Source organism: Peromyscus leucopus, chromosome 9 (genome assembly GCF_004664715.2).
Source record: "Peromyscus leucopus breed LL Stock chromosome 9, UCI_PerLeu_2.1, whole genome shotgun sequence".
In the NCBI taxonomy this organism is placed as follows: Eukaryota; Metazoa; Chordata; class Mammalia; order Rodentia; family Cricetidae; genus Peromyscus; species Peromyscus leucopus.
The window spans coordinates 15327951-15352835 of NC_051070.1; the positions used below are offsets into that span (position 1 = coordinate 15327951).

Sequence of the window (24885 nt, forward strand, 5' to 3'; positions counted from 1 at the left end):
TATAGCCATTTTTCTCTGTCAGGCATGTTTTTACATTTAGGTGAAGCTGTATATCCCTGTAAGACTACCAATCCACCATTCCCCTGCTTAGGATCTCTAACTTGTGTAAATGTCCTCCTCTCTCTCTCTCTCTCTCTCTCTCTCTCTCTCTCTCTCTCTCTCTCTCTCTCTCTCTCTCTCTCTCACACACACACACACACACACACACACACACACACACACACTTACACACCATTACTGTTAGAACATGGCCCAAGAATGGAACTGTGTGAAGAGATTTCTGAGCATTTTGAGGAAATTCCAAGAAAAGAAGACAATGTCTTGTGACATAAGTTCCTTCAAACTATGAAATTGTTCTTGGAATGTAACACAAATTTCTGAATGGTCTTATAATAAAAACCCAGGGCCAGATATTGGGGTAAATGCTGAAACATCAGAGAGACAAAGGAACAAGATCATTTCGCCAACTCCACGAATCCTCTGACTGAGTGTCTCTGAGTTCTCAGCCAAAAAGGCTTCAGCAGAAAAAGCCTCTAGCTGAAAGGGATGCTTTAGTGAGTAAGTCAGTCTCATGTAGCCCAGAGTGGCTTTGAACTCACAGACATCCTGACAGATCTTTACCTCCCTAGTGCTAGGATTAAAGGTGTGTGCCACCACTGCCTGGTCTCTATATTTAACCTAGTGGTTTGTTCTGTTCTCTGATCTTTAGGCAAATTTTATTAGGGTATACAATATATCACCACACTGGAATGTATGTTCATCCTCCTCCCAGGTATACCCAATAGGACTGAGTTTACTTAGACTGTTGTTATGTGCCTCTATAGAAAACAGGTTTTCTTCCATTCGTGGTTTGTCCTCATGATTGACTATATTACTCATGTGATTCTTCTTAACCCTCAGGGTTTATATTGCCTGGTGCTCTGAATAAAGCTGGCTATTGCATAAGACTTTATTCTGCCTCATTTTTAGACCCCAATCTCCCAGGGTCACATGGCCAAAGAGAGCAGTAAACAATTACTAATCTTGATTTCCGAGTTATAAACCCAGTGATCTTTTAAAAGTATTGTATAGATAATTATTTGCTGACTGACCTTTCTCCTTCATTATATGATTGCATTATCAGCAACCAACATTCAAACATAGGCATTCTGCAAAATCTGTTATGGGGATTCCTAATAGCTACAGAGGTTAAATTCTTAGACATATAAGCACATTCAAACCCCCAACAAGTAAAGACAATTTATAGAGAATAATTGCTGCTTTGTAATTGTTTTGCCACAGAGAAGAGTAGCTTCATCAAGAAAACAATATGCCAACTAAGTGTTATGAAATATGTGATTTAATTTAAAATGAAGCAGCCTTAATATTATACTACAAAACATGGGTTGATTTAGATGTAGTTTGTAGCATAACAGATCAAATAGGAGTTTATGTCCATGAACTCTCTCTTAGGCCAATAAAAAATCTTAGGGAAGTTCAGCAAAATTACTTTGTTTTGCAGAAGCCAAATAGATACTGGAAGTTGCTTCTCTTTTTTTATTTAAGTGATTGTAGTTGACCTCTGGAAACTAACTATGAATTTATAGACAAATTACAGCTCCTAACAAATAAGAATAATAATATAGGGAAGCCAGTAAGGAGAAAGCTAAATTTGAAAGCTCCCAGGGCCCTATATTTGCTCATTGAATTGGAATACTTTAGTGTGCCAATAACCAATAATTAAGTCACAGAGTCTTCATTCCAAAATGTTGTCAGGCATTATATTCTCAATAACATGAAAATTGTGTTCAAATATTCAAGGAACCACAAAGGTATACATTTTTGTCTATTTAGAGCAAATGATTTATTAAAAAGTATATGCAAGTGTGTGGGAGACGTAGCATGTTCGTGAGTCATTGTGAGTACAGAGGTCAAAAGAAAACTTTCAGGAACTGGTTCTCATGTGTCACATTTTTCTTTAGAATCAACCTGTTTGTCAGGCTCAAAAGTGAATGCCTAGAACCCCACTTAAAATTATGTGTCAAAGGCACACACTGGGAGAGTGATTTGGTTAAAAGTTTCTCTAGAGCCGGGTGGTGGCACAGGCCTTTAATCCCAGCACTTGGGAGGCAGGAGCACGCGGATCTCTGTGAGTTTGAGACCAGCCTGGTCTGTGAAGTGAGCTCCAGCACTGCCAGGGCTACACAAAGAAATCCTGTCTCAAAAAACCAAAATAAAGTTTTTCTAGAACTGTTTTAATAAAAACCTGGGTACAAAAGTTTAGAGTCATATTAACCTTACACCCTTTGAATATTTTATCTATTAATCAATAGGAAGAATTTTTTATGTCAAAACTAGTTTAGGCTACTGTATAATTTTTAATTGATGAAAGTGAAGCTAAATGAAATGGTCTTTCAAAGGAGTACATGCAAAAGGACATTTGCAGTGAAATAAATAGAGTCTGTGGGGAAAAACACTTTCGGGCAATGGAGGCCATGATGAATGGAATCTTCCTATTCAGTCTAATTCAAGGGATTTACAATTAACCAAGTTAAGATTGAAATTAGAAAAATACGTTTGTTACCAAAATTGCAAAGCTAAAGTCTTCTAAGAAGAACAGGAGATTTGAACAAAAGTTATGGATATATATAATTAGGACTGTTAAACTTAGCAAGGCATAATAACAGGAGAATGAAGCATTGAGCACATGATGCATGATGCTCATTTATTTTCCATAATCACAAGAGTCATTTGAAGGATAAGTAATCTTTTCTTCAAGAAAAAAGTTCAGAGATATGTACCTTCTCCCCTGTTAATCATTTTCATTTCTTTCTTTGTTACATTTTAGGGATAGAGCAATTTAGAAATTTGTGCTTAGCTATGGGGAAGTCTCGGAAAAGGTAGCATGCTATTAGAAAATGATCTGGGGGGTGATTAAAATGAGTTAAATGATTCTTGAATAGAAGTGTCAAATGTGATGAGAATAATTCCCTATGTGATTAGCTGAATGCAGTGCACACTGTCACAACCTGAGATGATTTTTCATTTCCTTCCACTAAGCAGTTTGAAATGACAGTGCAAAATCTGAAGATGTCATGACTCTGTTATGGAGTAGTAACTACTTTAACATCTCGAAGTCAATTTCAAAATACTTGTGAAAGGAGAGAAGCTGGGTAAACTCAAGGATATACAAATACAATAAAAAATGATGAGAAAAGAACTATTATAGTACTGTTTTGGCCCTCATGACTTAAATGAAAAATTAGTAAAAGTGAATTAAACGACAGAACAAAGCAAGAAATACACAGATTGCACATTTTTCATGTTCAATCACAGAGCACTAACATATTCACCATTGTACACACTTTCTGGGAGTCTGACAAGGATTATATTAAAAGGGTTGTGTTGATATGTTAAAAGATGGGGAAAATATGTTTAGACTATAAACTTGTATTAAATATTTAAAGCAAAATTGCTTATTCTGTAACATAGTAGTAGAAAATATAATTAACCTACAGTGGAAGTATGGTAGATCTGTTGTGAAGAAAGCTGATCAAGATAGAAGGCAAGGATTATGCATCGTCTAGAAATTCACAAGTATTAAAAACTTTAAAAAAAAAAAAAAAGGTGAGATTATCCTTGTGGATTCCTGGGAACTTCCCTAGCGTCCTGTTTCTCCCTATCACCATGATGTCTCCCTCTATCATGGTATCTCTTTCCTTGCTCTCCCACTCCATCCCTGTTCCAGCTCAAACCTCCCATTCCCTTATGTTCTCACCTCCCATCCCCTACCCTCTATTTCCCCTCTTCACTCCCAGTTTACTCATGGAGATCTCATCTATTTCCCCTTCCCAGCGTGGTCCATTTGTCCCTCTTAGACTACTAGCAATATTAGAGAGGATGCCTGAACTGGCTTACCCCAATAATCAGATTGGTGAATACCTTAACGTCATCATAGAGCCTTTCTCCAGTTACTGATGGAAGCAGATGCAGAAATCCACATCCAAGCACCAGGCCAAGCACCAGGAGTCCAGTTGAAGAGAGAGAAGAGGGATTCTATGAGCAAGGGACATCCAGATTATGATGGAGAAACCTACAGAGACAGCCAAACCAAACTGGTGGGAACTCAGAAACTGTGAACCAGTAGCTATGGAGCCTCCATGGGACTTGACTAGGCCCTCTTCACAGGCAAGACAGTTGGGTAGTTTGACCTGCTTAAGGAGCCCCCTGGCACAGGGATCAGGACCCATCCCTGGTACTTGAGTAGGCTTTTTGGAGCCCATTGCCTATGGTGAGAAACCTTACACAGTCTTGGTGCAGTGGGAAAGGGCTTAGACCTGTCTCACCTAAATGTACCAGGTTGTGCTGACTCCCCATGGGAGACCTTGCCTTGGAGGAGGTAGGAATTGGGGGTGGGTTGGGTGGGAAGAATGGGGGGATGGAGGAGGGAAGAGAGGGTATCTGTGGTTGGTATGTAAAATGAATAGAAAATTTCTTAATAATAAAAAAGGAAAAAAAGTGTTCAAAACCATCTAAATAGAAAAACATAGAGACTATAATACAATGGACAAGTGTTATAAATTCATTAAATATTTTACATTTTTAAGAATTCCTATGTAAGAACTGTATTTACATCTTTTCCAAGGCATTTTATCTTCTCTCCCCATCTTCTCTCATATCCCCCACTCCCTTTCATTATTGGCATCTACTTTATTATTGTTGTTATAGATACACACATAGACACATGCACACACACAAAAATACACTCACACATATACAGAGGAAGCATGTGTGTATGTGTGTGTGTGTGTGTGTGTGTGTGTGTGTGTGTGTGTGAGAGAGAGAGAGAGAGAGAGAGAGAGAGAGAGAGAGAGACTAAAATAAGGCTTAAAGCTTTTCAATTTTGCTTCAATCCTATTTAAAAGCACCAGAGAGTTTGCTTATGCCATAATTGGAAACATGATCATTCACAAATGATTTGGCATTCTATGGGAAAACTACCTATTTTCAAAGTGTTCATAGAAATACATGCAGTTGATATGAAATCATTAGACATATAAAACTGAAAGACCAGAAACTGCAAATGATGTTTATTCTGTAACTGTGACCAGCTCCTGAGACATTTGGTGTCTATTTTCCTCTAACTTCCAGCTGGATAAGGATGTACTCATCTTTGTTTTCAGGCAGTTTCTTCGTTCATGGAATGTAATGTGTTCTTGTACATCTTTAAAGCACTTTACTTATTTGTTTGATTGATACTAATTACAAACATTAAAGGTGTATATCACATGAGTTTATATATATATATATATATATATATATATATATTTAACAAGATTTACATATGGGCATATTCATAGATCCATTCATTCATATATAGTATGTCTTACAAGAAGCACACTTAAAATCTCCTCAGAAATTTTCACATTTACTGTATGTGATTATTACCTGTATTCAGCATGCTATAGAAGAAATAAGTTAGCTTTAAGTAATTAAACTGTGTCAATTTGAATGCATTATTTTTTTTGTATTTTTTGAAAATCCCACTTTCAAGTGAAATTAAATCACATGTTTTGTGCTCAGGTGAACTACTGAGCACAGCAATCACTAGGATGTCTATTTAGAAATGAGCAGTAAGTCTTGTGTATATGGCATCTGGTGTCAACAAGACCTGGTGATGCTGGGTGGTGGTGGCACACACCTTTAATCCCAGCACTTGGGAGGCAGAGGCAGGCAGATCTCTGAGAGTTCGAGGCCAGCCTGGTCTACAAACTGAGTTCCAGGAAAGGCACAAAGCTATACATAGAAACCGTGTTTCAAAAAACCCAAAAAAAAAAAAAAAAAAAAAACCCACCTGGTGTTAAAGGCATAGTTGGTACAGTCCATCTGCTTTACAATTGTGAGTGGCATGAGTCTAAATAGAGCCAGAGCTTTGGATTATTTTTAGTACCAGAGCTTTTAAAGTGAAATTACACCAATGCGTGCCGTTTTCGAACATGTGTATAAATGGTGCCTACACTGTCAGAGAAAACTTCTTGAAGAACTTGACAGGATTTCAATGGCAAGTTTTACCTTTACGTTTGCAGTTGGAAAGAGTCATACCAAAAATACCTCTTAGAATATTTGATCATAAGGATATACCTTATGAAAAATCTGACAAGAAGATCACTTATCTAGAAAAATGAGTTGCAGAAGCTAAACCATAAAGTCTCACAGACATGATTGCTGAAACGTGAACTGAATAAGAGCCATGGCAGTGGATATGCCAAAGTGCATGAGAAAAAAGTCAAGAAGCCACACCCTACACAAAAGAATGATAGGCAACTGAGGAAAGAAAGCGGGGGGGGGGGAGCGGTCCTCTCAGATAGAGTACACCAATTGGTTGTCCAGTGTCAATGGTCAGTCTTGAAAACCCTCGTAGGAACTGAAACATTATACAAGCTGAACTGGTTGTACCCAGGAATATATGTGTATACATACCTGCATGCCTTAACAATTAGTAAAAAAAAAAAAAAAAAAAAAAAAGTCCATGAATTTGACAGAGTAGGGAGAGGTATGTAGGAAGGGTTGGAGGAAGGAAAGGGAAGTGAGAAATGTTGTAATGATAGTATAACCTTAAACATACAAACAAATTTGTCCATACAACAGTCCTTATTTAAATATGAGGGAGATGGACTGGTAGGGACAGGAACTTTCTCAGGCAAACCTGGTGACCTGAATTCTATCTTTAGAACCTACTTAAAGGTCGAACAAGAGAAAACTTGTTCTCTGATATCCATAAGTGAGCCATGTATGTACATGCAAAATAGCAATAAATAAATTTTTGAAAATAACTCTACCTGTAAGACAGACTTTCCGTTTCATGAGATCTGTGATGAGATCCAAAAATTAGCATTTTAGTTTTCATTGCTCAGTGGTTTCCTTATAAACATAATTTATTTTTACTGTTCTGAAGTTGGAATTAGGCTTGGGACTGAGAGGCTATGACATTTGTCATGTGGTCTGTCCTGAAAATTTTCATTATTTGAACACATGGTACCAGTTGTTGGCACTGTTTTGGTAGTGTAAGAAACCTTTGGCAAGTAGAGGCTAATGGAAATAGATAAACCCTTGAAGGCAATGCTGCTTGCCCTCTAATCTAAGCTTTCGGCTCCCTGCTCTGAAGAGACAGATATAAGAAGTCCACTTGAATGCTCCTTCAGCATCTTATGGGTATATGACCAAGAGTAGTATTACTGGGTCTTGAGGTAGATTGACTCCCACATAAGGACATTTGTTCAACTATGTTCATAGCAGCATTATTCATAATAGCCAAAACCTGGAAACAGCCTAGATGCACCTCAAACAAAGAATGAATAAAGAAAATGTGGTATATCTGCACAATGGAGTACTCAGCAGTACAAAGCAAAACAAACAAACAAACAAAATGGCATCATGAAATATGCAGGCAAATGGATGGTAGTAGAAAAAATTATCCTGAGGTAACCCAGACCCAGAAAGACAAACATGGTATGTACTCACTCATAAGGGGATATTAGCTGTAAAGCAAAGGATAACCAGGCTACAATCCACAGCCCCAGAAAGCTAGGTAACAAGGAGAATCCTAAGAGGGACAGGCATTGAAGGCCCTAGGAAGGAGAAATAGATAAGATCTCCTGGGTAAACTGTGAGTGGAGGGAAAGGAGAGGGGATGAGGGATGAGAATAAGAGAGAATAGGATGGTCGAGTTGGAAGTGGGACAGCCAGGGAGAGCAAAGAAAGAGATAATCTTGATAGAGGGAACCATCAGGGGGTTGGGAGAAAGCTGGTGCTAGGAAAATTCCCAGGAATCCACCTGGATGATCCCAGCTAAGACTCCTAGCAACAGTAGAGAGGGTGCCTGAACTGGTCTTCTCCTGTAATCATATTGGTGAATACCCTACTTGTCATCATAGAACCTTCATCCAGTAACTGATGGAAGCAGATGCAGAGATCCACAGCCAAGCACAGGGCCTAGCTTCTAGAGTCCAATTGAAGAGAGGGAACAGGGATTATAAGAACAAGGGAGGGTCAGGATCATGATAAGGAAATCCACAGAGACAAGCTGAAATTTTCTTTAAATCTGCCCATTGTGAGTTAATGCTGCCAATGTAGTAAGTCAGTTCACTACTGGATGGTCCCGGGAGAAGAGGAGAAGCCATGAGGGGTACCAGGAGTGGAAGTCTTGGGCTGGACCTTAACTGCCCTCTGGGGATGGTGCCAGGTTTGGTGGGATTTCTGAGATGAGGCAGGCTTTTAATTAAGAGAGAGAGAGAGATACTCATGATGAGAATTTAATGTTTTAAACCTCAGAGCCATAAATTCTCTGTCACTCTGTCTGTCCGTCTGTCTCTGTGTCTCTCCCGCCCCCCCCTCTCTCTCTCACACACACACACACACACACAGTATTTAATGAACTCATTTACCAACATTAGTCTCATACCTGAGAATCTTAGAACCCTGTAGTTGCTTGGTCCTTGAGACTACAAGTCTCAAAAACTGGAGTTATACAGTGCCTGTCTTATACCGAAGAGCCCAACAATTGGTGTCTCAAAAGTCCCAATCTGGTGCAGGAAACCTTGAAGTCTCCCAGAGAGCTACTGTTTCTTAGGCAATGGTAGAAGCCTGAAAATGCTGGTCTTGGTACCAGTGAAGGAATAAACAGCATCAGCAAGAGGGTAAGTCAACTTGGCAGCAAGAAGAAAGTTCAACTTGTCAAGAGGCAGAGGCCAAACAAGCAAAATGTGAATAATCTTCCTTCTGCCATGCATTTTCTAAGCTGGGCAGCTACTTGAAGGGGCCACCCACCATTGGTCTGTGTCTTCCCATAGCAGTTAAGGCAATCAGGACAATTCTTCAGTTGAGGTTCCTTTCTCTGGGGAATCAAATTTGTGGCAAGTTAACATTAATATCAACTGTCAGAAATGTACATTATTTTCAGAGTTAGGTCATTTCTTCCAGTTTGTTAGCATTATATAAAAATGCCTCCCTTGTATAAGTATGTAAATGTCAGAGAGTAAGCATAAGCAATTACTGCATATTTCACAGTGAAAATAAAGTTGTTTTAAAATACAAAAAAAAAAGAGAGAGAGAGAGAGAGAGATAGGGGAGGGGGATTGAGGTGGTACTTTCACCAGAACATTCCAGACTGTTTCGAATGCCAGGGAAAGGGAGCATGAGGTGGAGCTTCCATCAGAACACAGCTGACCCGTGATAGTAGCAGCTTATGGACTCTGGACTGACAGCTTGGGAGCCTGCATGGGACCAAACTAGTCCCTCTGAATGTGGGTGACAGTTGTGTGGCTTGGTTTATTTGTGGGGCCCCTAGCAGTGGGACAAGGATTTATCCCTAATGCATGAACTGGCTTTTGAGAGCCCATTCCCTGTGGTGGGACACCTGGCTGAGCCTTGATGCAGGGGGTAGGGGCTTGGTCCTCCCTCAACTCCATATACCAGGCTTTGTTGACTCCCCATGGGAGGCCTTACCTTCTCTGAGGAGTGGATATGGGGTGGGGGGAGAAATGGGAGAAGATAGGGGAAGCGGGAGGAGGGGAGCAATTTGGAACTGTGGTTGGTATGTAAAATGAAAAAAAAATTAAATAAAAATAAAAAAAAGAAAGAAAGCTCCTTCAAAGCATGGCCCAAGCTGCCATGCCTTCTCTAATATAATGGACTTTATCTCTTAAATTGTGAGCCAAAGCTAGTCTATCCAGAATTAAATAGCTTCTGTCAGATATTTTATTATAGTGATGAGAAAATTTAATGATGTATGTTATACCAAAATACAATCAGGATGTGGAGATTTGAAAAACTGTATGAACTTTCAATGCAATAAAAATGCTTACACATGACCGTTATCTTTCTTATTATGCATTTTTTTTTTTTTTAGTTCTTTCACTGGTAAAGCACTTTGGACACGTGAAAACGCTGCTTATTTCTTTACAATGATGTCAAAATCAAAATGCAGAACTGGGATGATCCAAGTCTGTGATTGCAGTACATGGAAGGCTGAGGGAAGAGGATTGCCTCAATTTCTAGTCTAACCTGAGCTAGTCAGTGAGTTTCAGGAGAAGAATTCCTCATGCCAGGTCTGTAGATTTTCACAAAGATACATGATTAAAACCAAATTTATTATCAACAGTTCACATGGTTGAAATTTAAGGGGAGGGGTGCAAATATTATGGATATTCATCTTCTTTGTAATCTGAATGGATTTAGAATAATCATAAAAACACACCTCCATGTTAATCAATGAGGGGTTGTCCACAAAAAAAAAAAAAAAAAATTGCTGAAGAAAGACACACACTGACTGTGGCTCCATCTGTCGGCAGGGATTCTGACCCGAATAAAAGCAAACATGGAAATGCGCCTTAGTTTCCATCTCTCTGTGTTCTGACAGCAGATGTAGTAGGACAAGCTGCCTCCCTGTTCTGCTCCCATCCTTTTCCCCACTGCGGTGGATTTAATCCGAAACCTGAGCCAAAATCAACCCTTCTTTCCTTAAGCCAACTTTTATCAAGAAGTTCATTTCAGCAACAAGAACAGTCACTAATACAGAAAATTAATGGCACTGTTTTAGAAACCAGACAGAAGAAAGTAGGAATATATCAGATGCTGGATAAGAACAAGAGAGGTTGATATCATAGATGTCAGGAAAGAGGGGAAGCTACTGCTGAGGCATGCAGTTAGCTGAAGAACACTGCAAAAAATGCTGTTAGCAACCCTTCCAGAGTGTGGCTGTTCAGGTTGTCACTCTCAGTGTGAGACACCTCAGGCAACATTGTCAATGAACACAGCCTCCAGGGTAAGACTCCAGCAGCAGCAGCAGCAGCAGCAGCAGAGCTTGACAACCTAAAAGAAGCAGTGGGAGTTACAGAAGCCCCTGCTAGCTCCTCCTGGCAAATAAATAATTGAGCCAGCCCAGCCTTTCAGGGACGTTTAGCAGGCTGTATTCAGCTTGTCACTCCTACAAACCCCATTCATCATAAGTTGCTACCATATCATGCCAGTGCTTATCAAACTATTTATAACTCAAAAGGATGAGGAGAAACTTTCTCTCAAAATCTAACATGAGCCAATACTCTATTTAAATGCCAATAAAAAATTAACAGAAAAACACAATTTGAGAAATAAACATAAAATACAAACACCACTTTTTATTACTGGACTCAGTATCCATAAAAAATGTCTCATAGCATTGCTAAAAGGGTATTGAACAGGTTGACTCCTTCTTTCTTGTGTATTTCATTGAAGAAAAGTACCATATTCAGTGAGAGATATAGATTATGATTTACAAATCAACTCTGAGGTAACACAAGACTTCTACTTCTTGACATTCTTTTAGTATTTCAGCTTAAATACTATTTTCAGACTTCCTGAAACTTCTAAAACACAGAACCTTTGCACTATTCGAATATTTTTATTTCATTATCTACGTTATTATTCAAACCATCCTCAATATATCATGAACCTTTGTAATCCCCTACCTTTGCTTAACTATTCTTTCCTCAGAGACTATGTCTCCTAACATAGGCTCTCAATAAACCTCAAATACTCCTTACTAATCAAGATAGGTCTCTTCATAATGTTAATCTAGATTTTTGTCACTCAGAATTAGTATTTTTTTTTTTTGCGGTTTACCTGCATTCTACTTTATCATTTATAAGTATTTCCTTTAAAATAATCATCCTATATTTTCATGCTGATGAAAGGCATGACACTGAACATTACCCAGGAGTGACACAACATTTATCTGTTGAAATAGATCAATCCAAATAGGCATAGCTGTCCAAACCTAGTTTTGCTTGGAGAGATCCCCATCTGATTCAACAAGGTTCACAGGGTCAGCCTGCAAAGAGATATCTCATACCTAAGCACTTATTGAAAGAGATTTTTTTAAATGTGTTAGGTATATTTCATATTTTTTTATATTTCAAGTAAGCATTATTTGGAAAAGCAAAAGTTATTTCTCTCATTAACCTCACATTGGCCCTACATTCTAGAAATGGGAATATTTCAAAATTGAGGATATTTGATAATAATTATATTTCCTGGCATTTGGAATATTGCCTGAGAACCTTTGTCAGGAGCAAAAGAAGTGTCTCATTAATCTACAGAAGATATAGAAAACAGCACATTTATGAGGAAAGTAATTATAATGAAACTCCAGTTGCTGATTAGGCAACTTGATTTCTTATTCCATTTTGCATGCATGAATATAATCAATATTCTTGCTGTAGTGATATGGATGAAAATAGTACCTCAATCAGGACTTGAACAAATGCTCTTTTCATTGATTTTGCTGTTGAGTCACATGTGGTTCAAACATTTTTTTCTATTTCTATAAAATCACTTATTTTTATTTGTTAGCAGTTTCAAATATTTATTAAAATAGGAATAAGGAGAATCAGAGATTCACTTCTACCTGGCCCCATTTTTCTGTTTTGCATGTAACTTTGTTCTGATTTCTTCTTTCTAGTTAGTCCACACCAGAAGATAAATGGTTTTGCGAGTTGCCCTTCATTTTCTATAATAAATTTAGCTCCCCTCAAAGATATATAATTAAGCTGGGCAGTGCAATCTGATTATCTGTCACATATAAATGAGTCACCTTAGTACATTCAGATATTAGATCACTGTACCGACAATGAATTAAAACACCTCAGTCCCCAATGTAAAATTGATAATAACATTTCCATTCAGTCAGCGCATATTTATCGAATACCTACCTGCTTGGTGCCAAGTATTCTCAAGCCTGAAGAGCAGTTTTCAGATGTATTTTACATTTTTTCACCATGGCCTTATTCTTTCATCTACATACATGAAAATGCTGTCCTCCATTTACAGGTGAGAGAATGGACAGCGTGAATTTATGCTATTACATAGTTTTAAATTATGTAGCTGTAAATAAAGCTCAGAACTCTTGACTCTTCATCAGTCTGTCTTTTCACAATAGCCAGCTGTTCTCTGCATGTTATATAGTACTTTGTAAGAATCTGTTTTTATGAAAGTCTTATAATTTTGGGGAAAATAAAAACTATTTTTCCATTTCTAGAAGATCAGCCCACTCATAAGTGGATTCTAGATATAAAGCAAAGAACAATCAGACTGTAACCTGTAGCTAGAGTTTTTCAGTCCTGCCTGGCCCACCATTAGGACAAATCTCTCTCACCAGCCAATCCCACAGCTGCTCAGATTCAACTGAGTAAACACACAGAGATTTACATTGCTCATAATCTGTATGGCCGTGGCAGGATTTTTGTTATCTAGTTCTTATATCTTAAATTAACCCATTTCTATTAATCTATAAGTTGTCATGTGGCTCATGGCTTACTGGTAACTTAACATCTTCTCATGGCAGCAGGTGGCAGTGTCTGTCTGCCTCAGCCTTTCACTTCCCAGAATTCTCCTCTCTGTTTGTCCCGCCTATACTTCCTGCCTGGTTATTGGCCAATCAGTGTTTTATTTATTAACCAATCAGAGCAACACATTCGACATACAGAACATCCCACAGCAGTAACCCACCGTACCAGGGAGGCTATATAGCAGGGGGGACCCTAGGATGACTGTGGCTTATAATAAGTTTTGGTTTTACTCAATAATTGGGCAAGCCTCAATGAAACATTTCACTATCAGGATAAGAATTTATACTGTATCAAGCTGATAATAGAAAAATAAATAAATAAATAAAAATGGGAAAAGAAAAAAAAAAGATCAGCACAGTGGGAGTCCAATGGCAGTCATACATCACAAGCCTTCAAAGTGAAGTAAGATGTTACAAACATTTCCTCAGAGAACTGTCCACTTGAATCTGTGAGAAAAGGCTACTCAATGACACCAGCAATTATGTGATCACTAAGTTAGTAATGTACCCCAGTATTAGCTTAATGAATTTCTGCCACAGTCAACAGACTCTCAGGTGTTTACTAAAATAGGGCATGCAGATTGCAATTAACTTTTGTTTCTCTTTTCCCATTACACAGCTAAAACTTTTAAACTGGAAATTTTAATATAAGAGGGAAATGTGATCCATGGAAAAGCAAAGGGATCCATGGCAAAGCCATTGGCTTTGCTATCACATCCCTGTCCTATAACACAAGTGCTACAGACAGGAAAATGTACTGGGATTCAAGCTCTAAGAGGACATAGTTCATAGCTATTCTATTCACTGTTGTCTATTTAACCCTAAAATAGTATCTGTCAGCCAGTGACCACTCAACAGACATTTGTTAACATAATGGTTTGTAATGAAACTCTTATCTCCTTGATCTTTGCTTGATTGAATGCACGTTAGTGATAATAGAGAGTGCTGTTTCAGCATAACATTCAAGTTTACTATGAGGAGCAGTGAAAATTCAACAGTAAAGCTAATAGCTGTGATGTCATGTAGGCCACATGATACATCAGCCTCAGGTAATACAGTCTGCTCTACAGTCATCTTTATATAGAAACACTTGTTATTGACTAAGGATATAGAAAATGGGAAACATGCTTTGGCTTTGCAGTGATCATGATTTAGGATTTAGGACTTTGTTTTCTTCCTTCCTTCCTTCCTTCCTTCCTTCCTTCCTTCCTTCCTTCCTTCCTTCCTTCCTTTCTTTCTTTCTTTCTTTCAATCACAAGGCTGGAAGTTGGCTCAGTGTTTGCTTAGCCTTGGGAGCACTGTATTCAATTCTAAGTATAGCTAAAACAATGATTTATGTTTAATTTCTCAGCCTTTTAATAGACATAAAGCCTGACCAACAAACAGTAATTGAACCTGTATTTGGTTTTATACCTTGAAAACAAAAGCTTGATTATATATAATATCACAGTTTTATTTTATTCCTACAAAATAGGACTTAATTTTCTTATGACCTCAATGATCCTTAAATGAACTAGCTCATAATTGTATTGGTCAGTTTTATAGAATTTTGAGTAAGGGAGAATTTGATCCAAATGTAGTATTTTTCCATTGTTAGCTTTCTGTAGTTTGGAAAATCATTAAATTTTCCTAAATTTAAAGTTCATTTTATAGTTTTTCAATGTAAATTGTATATAAAATATTCAGATAGGTAGCAGGAAGCAGTGATTGAAATATTAAGATTGGGAGGCCATGGAGACTGTTGGATTAATGAAAAGGCTTAATTCTGCATTCACAGCTCAGGCACTTCTATCTATGTAAATAACATACAGCATTGATTTCTTTGCTCCTGGAGATCCATAAGTGTCTATAACTCTCATCTATGCTTTACAATCTACCAAAATCAAAATTTCTCTCCAATTGTGTTGCGTGTTTTTGAAGGTTGGTGTTCTCGTGGGTCTTCTGCATCATGCATTCCTCTGCTTCCATGACACTGCAGTCATCCATCAACCAGTTGCTTGAATTGCATGGATGGGGAGAGAGAACACAGTTTTGAAATTTAAATCACTCGCAAAATATGCACTCAGAAAAGTCAGCAATTAATTTTTGAAGAATTTGCTATCAACAAAAAGGAATTATATTAAAATAACAATATAAATTAAAATTTTAGTTAAAGCAACTTTTAATTTATTTTTATTTCTTCCAAGTCATGTAATGTTCACCATACAAAACTTTATACTGATGATTTTTCTCCATTTCAAAGCCCTCTATTATACTTTTCTCCACTAACCTCCAGAAAAAAAAATTAGTAAAATAAAATACTGTTCATTTATTTGGGCAAAGATTCACATGATGCTACTGAATTCAAGTTCTCAATTTTGACCCTTTTAAAATTTAATAAGATCCTTACTCTGTAATAAAAAGCAGAATGCCATTACTTATTACAATAGTGTATTTTTATTTCAGCATGATATAGACTAACTGCTCACACCTGTGTTTAGGAAAGCAACAGCGTCCTCTGAACACTTACTTCACTCCTGAACTGTTTTACCTGTAATGTTGTCCAGTTTTTACTACCAACTTTTCAAATTTCATTGGGAATGTCAGTTACCTACCTTTACCTTTCCAAATATGTATTGACAGATACCTATCTTCAGTTTTATTCTTTCAGTCTTGTTTTCTTATTCTGTTTCTAGCCACTTTCTTACACATATATTAACCCCTCCTTGCCTATTTCCTCATAGAATCCGTGTGCAAAAGGCTCCCATTAAATTTAAAAATCAATATATGCTACTAAAACTATAAATATTGTATTAACTATGAGGGCTTCTATGAAAACAAGAAATAAAGCACAGAAAATTTTAGTATCTTTTGTTGAGTTAAATATATTGATTCCCAGCCGGGCGGTGGTGGCACAAACCTTTAATCCCAGCACTCGGGAGGCAGAGCCAGGCGGATCTCTGTGAGTTCGAGGCCAGCCTGGGCTACCAAGTGAGTCCCAGGAAAGGCACAAAGCTACACAGAGAAACCCTGTCTCGAAAAACAAAACAAAACAAAAAAAAAAAAAAAAATTGATTCCCTCATCTCTGACCAATGCAGTAAGTTAGAAGGATTTCTTTCCTTATTCATTTAATCAGGTACTCATCCATTTCCTTTCATATAGGTTGGTAGGCAATCTGTGTAAAACACAAAGCTTTTACTGCCAGCTTTGAAGCCTGAATGATACTTATTTACATGCATTTGATTGCTGAAGACTTATACATGGATGCTATGTGATGCAGAGTATCTGAAAAAAAAAAATGAAGTGAATTTGCTTTAATGAATACAAATTCATTTGCACAACAATTGCAGACTATGATACATAGTGATGACTAAACCCAATAAGCTAAGTGCTGTTTGTGAAAATCAAGAAGACAACATGGCAGAAATAATGTAGGTGTATGTGCAACCTTATTCATATTTCCTACTCAGTATATTGATCATATATATATATATATATTTCTCTACTTGGTTTACACTTCAGTTTTTTTTAAAGATTTACTTACATTATGTAAATGGATACTTTTTCTGCATGTACATGTATCTGCACATCAGAAGAGGTCATCTGATCCCATGAAACTATAGTTATACAATTATAGATGGCTGTGAGCCACCATGTGAGTGCTGGGAATTGAACTCAAGACCTCTGAAAGAGCAGTCAGTGCTCTTAACTGCTGAGTCATCTCTCCAGCCACCACTTCTGTTTTTTGTTTTTTGCTTTTTAATCTTCCATATATTCCATTTTTTTCAAGGCTCTGACTACCTTCTTTCTTCTTCTTTTGACTAAGATATAATAAAGACAAGAAAACATAGAAAAATGTTTTTATCTCTTGCCCTCATGCATTAAAATATCTCTGTACCTGGTCAGATCTTCCTGACTCATTGCTATACCTCCTGGCCCATCATCCACTCCTAGAATTATCATCCAATACAAGTTGTTATTCTGTGTTTGTTGTGTAGATATATCATTAATATCCTATCATTTCCATGACCCCCATTTAGAACTGTCCTTATGCTGAATTCATAGCACTTTCCAATCAATCATCCTGCATCTCCTTTTGGCAGTCAAATTAGTAAGGATGTATCACATGAGGGCCACTCATGCACCAAGGATGGATCTTGATTCTACAGCAAGGGGACCCCTTAAGCAGATCAAGCTACACAGAGGGCCTAGTCCAGTTCTGTAGAGGCTCCACAGCTGTTGGTCTAAAGTTCATGAATTCCCACTAGTTTGGTTTGGTTGTCTCTGTAGGCTTCCCCATCATGATCTTGATGCCCTTTGCTCATAGAATTCCTCCTCTCTCTCTCTTTGACTGGACTTCTGGAGGTCAGCCTGGGACACCACACACAGTCTTGAGGCAGGGGAAGGGGCATGGACCTGCCTCTGCTGATTGTACCAGGCTCTGTTGACTCCCTATGGGGAGGGGGGCTTAACTTCTTGTTGGAGGGAAAGGGAGTGGGCAGGAAGGCTGGAGAGATGGGAGGAGGAAAGAGAGGGATCTGTGATTGGTATGTAAAATGAATAATAAAATTTCTTAATAAATAAAAAAAAAGGGCTGCTCTACTTACACCTTTGCTCCTTCACATTTCCGGTACTCTTCAATGTACTTGAGTGTAACTTTTGCTCACAACACTCTAAAGATGTTGATTGTTCAATGATTCTATCAATTTTTGTCATTATTCATACACTAACTTGTCAAACCACTTCTCATTTTTTCACTTTATCAACCACCCATACTCTTGAGAATGTACTTGCATCTTGAACTTGCTTTAGTCTTCACTTCTCTCACAGTACAATCCTTATTGTCTCCATGTTCAGTACCATTTTCAGATCACCTTGATTTGATGAAACTAAATTGTGAAGCCTGGAGCATACTTCTAGACCTTGCTTGGCGTCTCTCTTAAAACAATCATGTACTGAATATCCACACAAGCAGGCATATAAGTTTTTTCATAATTTGTATGAATAATTTTATTGTAGTCTTTATACACTACATAAATTCAGACGCCCTTCCTGATTCTTTCCTCTGAGACATCATTCTGTACTGACTACTCAAATATCATTTGGTTGCAGTTTTGTTTCCTGGATTTCAAAGTTTTTCCTAAGTAACTAAATTACTGTTTAGACATCTAACCTCAAACCACTGTTTATGGTGGTACTTCCAATGCTTTCACACCCCAAGACTCCAGGGTTCAACTGAGGGGATAAGAGTATTGTATCCTTCTATTAGAACGTGCTTCTCTATTTAGACTTAGCATGTCAAGTCCTTGTTTATGTTATGTAATTTATCATTGCCCATGTGATAGATTACTGTCAACAGAGTCTTCAATATTTGTTCTGCACTGTAATCCTCCTTGAAAATGTTATCCCTCATTCATTGTTACTTGTTTTGGGTGATGAAATGTTAACAACGTGACAAAACTGAATTAGATAACATGCTCATTTATTTGGACTTATCTTGACACTATTGTAACTTTGTGTTGCTGGATGAGCAAACTGAGACTCATCTGCAGGATGGCAAACAGCCCAAGTATTTTTATTCCCTGAACAAACAACCAATCAATCCAGAGAGACAAGGGAACTGTCTATGAGACCTCTGAAGGCAAGTTCAAATGTGAATCTATCAGAAACCTGCCAATCTGTTTATCTACTTTACTTACTGACCTCAGGAAAAAAATGATTTAGCTTCTCATAGAAATATCAAAAATAGAAAATAAATAAATAATAAGTAAATAAAAAATATTTTAAAAATACACATTAAAAATAAAGTTTTAACTAAATAAACTGTGATACTTTAAGCTATTAATTGTTTATTGCTTTTATCTATGATACATCTGTGTGTATACATTCCTGAAGGCATGTGTGTGTGTGTGTGTGTGTGTGTGTGTGTGTGTGTCTGTAAGCATATGTTGCATGTGCCTGCATAAATACATATGACATGACAAAATAGGATGACATTGATTGTCAATCTTCATCTGCTACCAGGTATGGTGGCTTACTTGCTGACAAGTAAGAGAATGGGTGTCTTGCTTGATTTTAGTTATTTATACCATGCTAGCCAGCCTGTGACATTCTAGGGATTCCTGTTTCCAAGTCCTATCTTGCCTTATGAGCACTGGAATTACAGGTATGTTCCCATAACTAACCACAACCAAACTTATTAATTAACCAATAAAGGAATAAATACATAATAAAATAAGAAGTGAGGCCACGTGGGTCAAGAGAAGAAACAAAGGATGGATTAGATAAAAAAGAACTTATATGTAGCATCAAACAAAAATACTTTGTAGATTAAATATATGTGAATGAATACTCAAGAAAAAGACTAAGGAATTGAACATAACGTAATTTCTGAGGTGAAGATGCTCATTTGAACGGTCCCTTCATCAGATTTAAATTGGAACCTGATCATTTATGGATTATTCAAAGCATAATAACTTGAAACATTTTTCACTTATATCATGCATGTTCAGCAATAAAGTTATACAATAAACCAAATTTTCTGAAAAGCCACTTCTGTTTAAAATATTCTCTTTCATTTGTCAAACTGCTGTTTCTAACTTTTTACTTATTTCTAGACAGAAGGCAAATAAGGACTAGCAGTTAAAACAGAATTTGCTAGTGCTGTCATTACATAAATAAAACAATATTTATTTTCTGGATAATAACAATTCTAAATGAATGAAAAAAATGATTGATTTGAACATTTTCATTGTATGTATTCTTTGTATTGTTTGCTAAGCATGGGAAGGAACATTTTCCATGCATTATAAAGAGGACACGAAGTTGTGTGAGAGTTACAAGACAAAAGAAGATTAGATGTGGAGAGAGATAGGTGGACATAAGATGTATTATATACGCACATGAAATTTTCAAAGGCTAAATTAAAACAGTATTATAAAACTAAACAACTTATTTAGTTATATTCCCAGTTTCATGATATCAAAGAGTAAATTTTACAGTAATTAATAATTCAGTGCAGTGAACTAAAATCTGGAGTTCTATATCATTATAAGTGGAAAGGATGTGATCAGTAGGTAATTAATGTAAAAAATTGGGCTTTCTACATTTCTTAATAGAAAGTGAAAGTAACTTACTTCCATAAAGATGGAATTGGATTTGTTAATGTATCAGAGAGAGTGTTCAATTTATTACCATACATCACAAGTTGTACTTTGACAAAATCCAACTTGTCTTCATGATAGAAGTCCTGAAAATATTAGGGATAATAGAAAAGGCAGGTCAGAGCAAGCCCATATCCAACATAAAACTTAAAAGGAGAGAAATTCAAATAAATTCAAATAAAATCAGGACCCAGACAAGGGTTTTCACTCTTTCTATATCTCTATTCAATACAGTACTTGAAGTTTTAGTAGTAATAAAAAGACAACTGAAGGGCATAAAGAGGATACAAATTTTAAAGTAAGAATTAAAATATATTTATTTTCAGATGATATAATAGCATATATAAGTAGGTCTGAAAATTCTTCATAGAAATTTCTAGAGCTGCAAAACACTTTCAGTAAAGTAGATTGATATAAAATTGACTTACAAGTTCAGTCCCCATCCTGTAATAAATGATAACAGAGCCTGAGAGAGAAATGAGTGACACAACGCTTTCCACAATTGCCCCTGAAAATATAAAATAATTTGGAATGATTCAAGACATTGAAGAAATAAATTAAAGAACAAAAAAAAATTGAAAGATTTTCCAAATTCAGGGATCAGTGGGGTTAATATAGTAAAAACTGCCATCATTCCAAAAGCAATCTACAGATTCACTACAATCAAAATTGCAACACAAATTTGGAAAGCACGATTTTCAACTTCATATAAAAATTTTTTTTGAATAGTAGTAATAGTAGTAGTAGTAGTAGTAGTAGTAGTAGTAGTAGTAGTAGTAAACTTCTGGAGGTAGCACCATCCATACCTCAGATTGAACTACAGAGCTATAGTAATAAAATCAGCATGGCATTGCACAAAAAGAGATATCATGTCAATCAGTGAATCAAGCTGAAGGCCCAGACATAAATCCACATACCTATGGACACCTGATTTTGATAAAGAAGCTAGATGTACACACTGGAAAAAAGATGGTATCTTCAACAAATAGTGCTGATCAAACTGGAAGGCAATATATCGAAGAGTCCAAATATTTCTACACACACACACACACAGGATCAGATGGGGAAGAAAGGGAAAAGGGATACACAATACTCAATATTGGGAGTGGCAGTTAAGCTTTGAGACAATTTGAGTATTAGTATGAAACCTAATGCAATAGGGTTCATTTTATATTATATGTAAATGTATATACCTGTATGTGGATATATATGTGCATATGTATATGATGCGGTTCTAAATGAAATCAGCAAACAATGTGGGAGACAGAGTTCAAACTGGCTATCTCTTGTCACCAAATGAAGTTTCCAGTACAAGAATTGGGTTGCATATAGATAAGCTGTTGACCAAAGGGATCCCATGGGGCCATTCAAACAAACCATGCTGTTCCATACTGTAATCTACTCTCCCAAAACTGCTGAAGACAACACTTACCCAACTCATTGAACATGGAGAAGTCTAGCTGGTGCCTACATAGAGACTTTACCCCATGTGTTTGTATCTTTGGTACAGAAAGGTACTCTGCATGCTGCCAAAGGACAAACACCAAAGCAGCCACAACCCTTTTGATCTTTAATGGTACCCTAACTGAAAAATATGTTTTTGAAATGTTGTCATGAAACTTGTAGGTAGAATCCCAATAATACCGGTTTTGATTTTAGGCCCATTCCACAAAAAGGAACCCATACTTGACAGGGCTTAAATTACAAAGACCCTGAAATTAGATAGTACATGGATCTAGGTTTCAAACCAAATAATACTCTTGAAAACAAAAAAAAAAAAAGAAAGGAAGGAGGAAAGAAAGATAAAGAAAGGAAGTAAGGGAAGGAGGGAGGGAGAGAGGGAGGGAGGGAGAGAGGGAGGGAGGGAGGAAGGAAGGAAGGAAGGAAGGAAGGAAGGAAGGAAGGAAGGAAGGAAGGAAGGAAGGAAGGAAGGAATAGCCTTAAAATGGATAGATACTAAAAACATTCTCCTATACTCATAGATCAGTACCTTGCTCAGCCATCATCAGAGAAGCTTCTGCTGCAGCAAGTGTGAACTAACATAGACAGCAAAAGCACATCATGCAGAGAATGAGAGACCTTGGAACACTCTGTTCTAACAAAGATGTTTCCATCAAATCCCTCCCTTCAGGGCTCAAGGAATCCTGTGGAAGGAGGAGCAGTAAGAAGTGACTAGAGGGGATCAAGGAGACCAGGAAAACAAGGCCTTTGAACCCCAACAGGACTGATGCACATTAGATCGAACAGAGACAGAGGCAGTATGGATATGTTCTGCATGGGTCTCAACTACGCAGGTCCTAGAGCTGAAAAACGAACTGGTCACATACCCGATCCCTAATCCAGAAGCTGTCTTCAATTGAAAAGCACTTGCAAGTGAAAAGTAAGCTTTCTCCAAGGGAGCCTCACTAGAGAAACAAACCCCTCTCCTTGAGAGTAGGTCTCTGTGTTATACCAGTACATGAAACAGAAACAACTCTTGTTGTTTTTAACTAAGCTTTTGTTTTTAACTAAGTCCCTATTTTTCTATTTCATCAATAAAAACTAGGGAGCCAGATGCTGGGGTGAAAACCTGCTAGCTCAGAAAGGCAGAGAAATCACTCAGCTGCTTCCTCCTCTGCTGTCATCCCAGAAAGAAAGCTTTCCACTATGCCATTTCAAGCAAAACTTCTCCTACCAGTTGTTCCTCCCCCCTGCTTTCTATGGCCCTCTCTCTCCATCCTCCTGAATTCCTCCTACTCTATGATTTTTACTTCCGGCCAACAGCTTGCTTGCTCTGCCTCTTGACCTGTGGTTGACTTTATTTGATCCTGTTTACAATAATCAAGTAGAAAGCTCTTGGATTAAAGGTATCTGCTAGGGCTGACTACACCACAGCCAGGAGCAGGTTTTTCCAGTCGATAACACAATCTCAGGGTTAAATGTGTGATCAAATGCATGGTAACTGGCTTTTTTCCCTTTTGTTCCTTTGTTTTGTTCTATTTCAGTGTATTCATTTGTGAAATTTTATTTTAATTTATTTTTTATTATTATCCATTAGCAACCTGCTTGTTTTCTTAGGCAGACAAAGGGAGTTAATCCAGATGGGAGGGGAGACAACTGGGAGAAACTTGGAGGAGGAAAGGGAGGGTAATCCTCAATCAGGGTAATCAGGACATATTTTGTGAGGGGGGAAAAAAGGTATTGTTAATAAAAGGAAAAATATATCCAAAATGAGAAAGTGTTAAATATTGAACATTTGCAAGTACATATGAAGCTTTAATTTGTTTGCCATGTATTCACGTAGCCCCAAAATGTGATTGCATGGTTGAAGCTAATTTTTGAAGTACCTATATTTCCATAATGCATATAGACACTCTTTTTCACTTTTAAATATTTCCTTCATCAAAATTTAATTATTTTCCTCCTGGGAAATTTTACAGATTATGTCTGTTTATGAATGGAACTTGCATAAAGTTACAAATTTGCAAGGGATAAAATTTAATCAAGTGAACCCTCACTTGTGATTATTTGTGAAATAAAATTTTACAAATGTGATAGGGTTAAAAAAGAAATATCAGTCTACGGCCATACCACCCTGAATGCGCCCGATCTCGTCTGATCTTGGAAGTTAAGCAGGGTCGGGCCTGGTTAGTACTTGGATGGGAGACTGCCTGGGAATACCGGGTGCTGTAGGCTTAAAATATTAAAAAAAAAAAAAAAGAAAGAAAGAAAGAAAGAAAAGAAATATCATCAAATTCTAAGATAATTACTTCTGAAGCAGTGAGGCTGCTGATTGTTGGAACACATGCAATCATGTGTCACATGTACCACTCAATGTTTGTATGAATATGTATGTCCACAATGACTTAGGAATGGCTTCTATCTGAAAAACTTATAAAGCTATTTTAAATACACAAATGTCAAGTTCTAAGCCCTTTGAACAGGGACAATATGTACTCCAACTGTGAAAATACAGAAATAAAATATGTTATACATATGGAAACTAATGTGTCAGAACGTTTTGAATTTAGACTCTGTAAAAGCGGTTTTTAGGTAAAATTTTTTTTGATCAATTGAAATGATTAAAGAAGCAAAAATTATTGTCTTGACTATTTTGGTAATATTTAAGTTATAATTAAAACTTTAAATATAAATAAATACAAAGTAGATTTTTGACTTTTCAGGCCACATAGTGTGATAATATTCCTAGATAATGAGGAGGTCACTTTTGATTACTTAGTAATATGTCATTACTAGTTTGTGTCACTGATTACATTTTATTAGGGAGTCAATTAAAAACATGAAGAACATCCTAATGAGGTACATACAGGAGACACAGTTGTCTTCAAAGAGGTAACAGCTCTAGAAATGCACAGGATTTAAGATTTGAGGTAAAGAAAATG

General features: G+C 37.0%; 1 non-coding gene across 1 annotated transcript; it reads left to right on the forward strand.

Moving 5' to 3' along the window:
- The first annotated feature begins 24059 nt into the window (after positions 1-24059).
- LOC114683517 lies at positions 24060-24178 on the forward strand. The gene has a single exon (XR_003733167.1). It is a non-coding gene; the product is annotated as a 5S ribosomal RNA (ribosomal RNA).
- Positions 24179-24885: the final 707 nt, after the last annotated feature.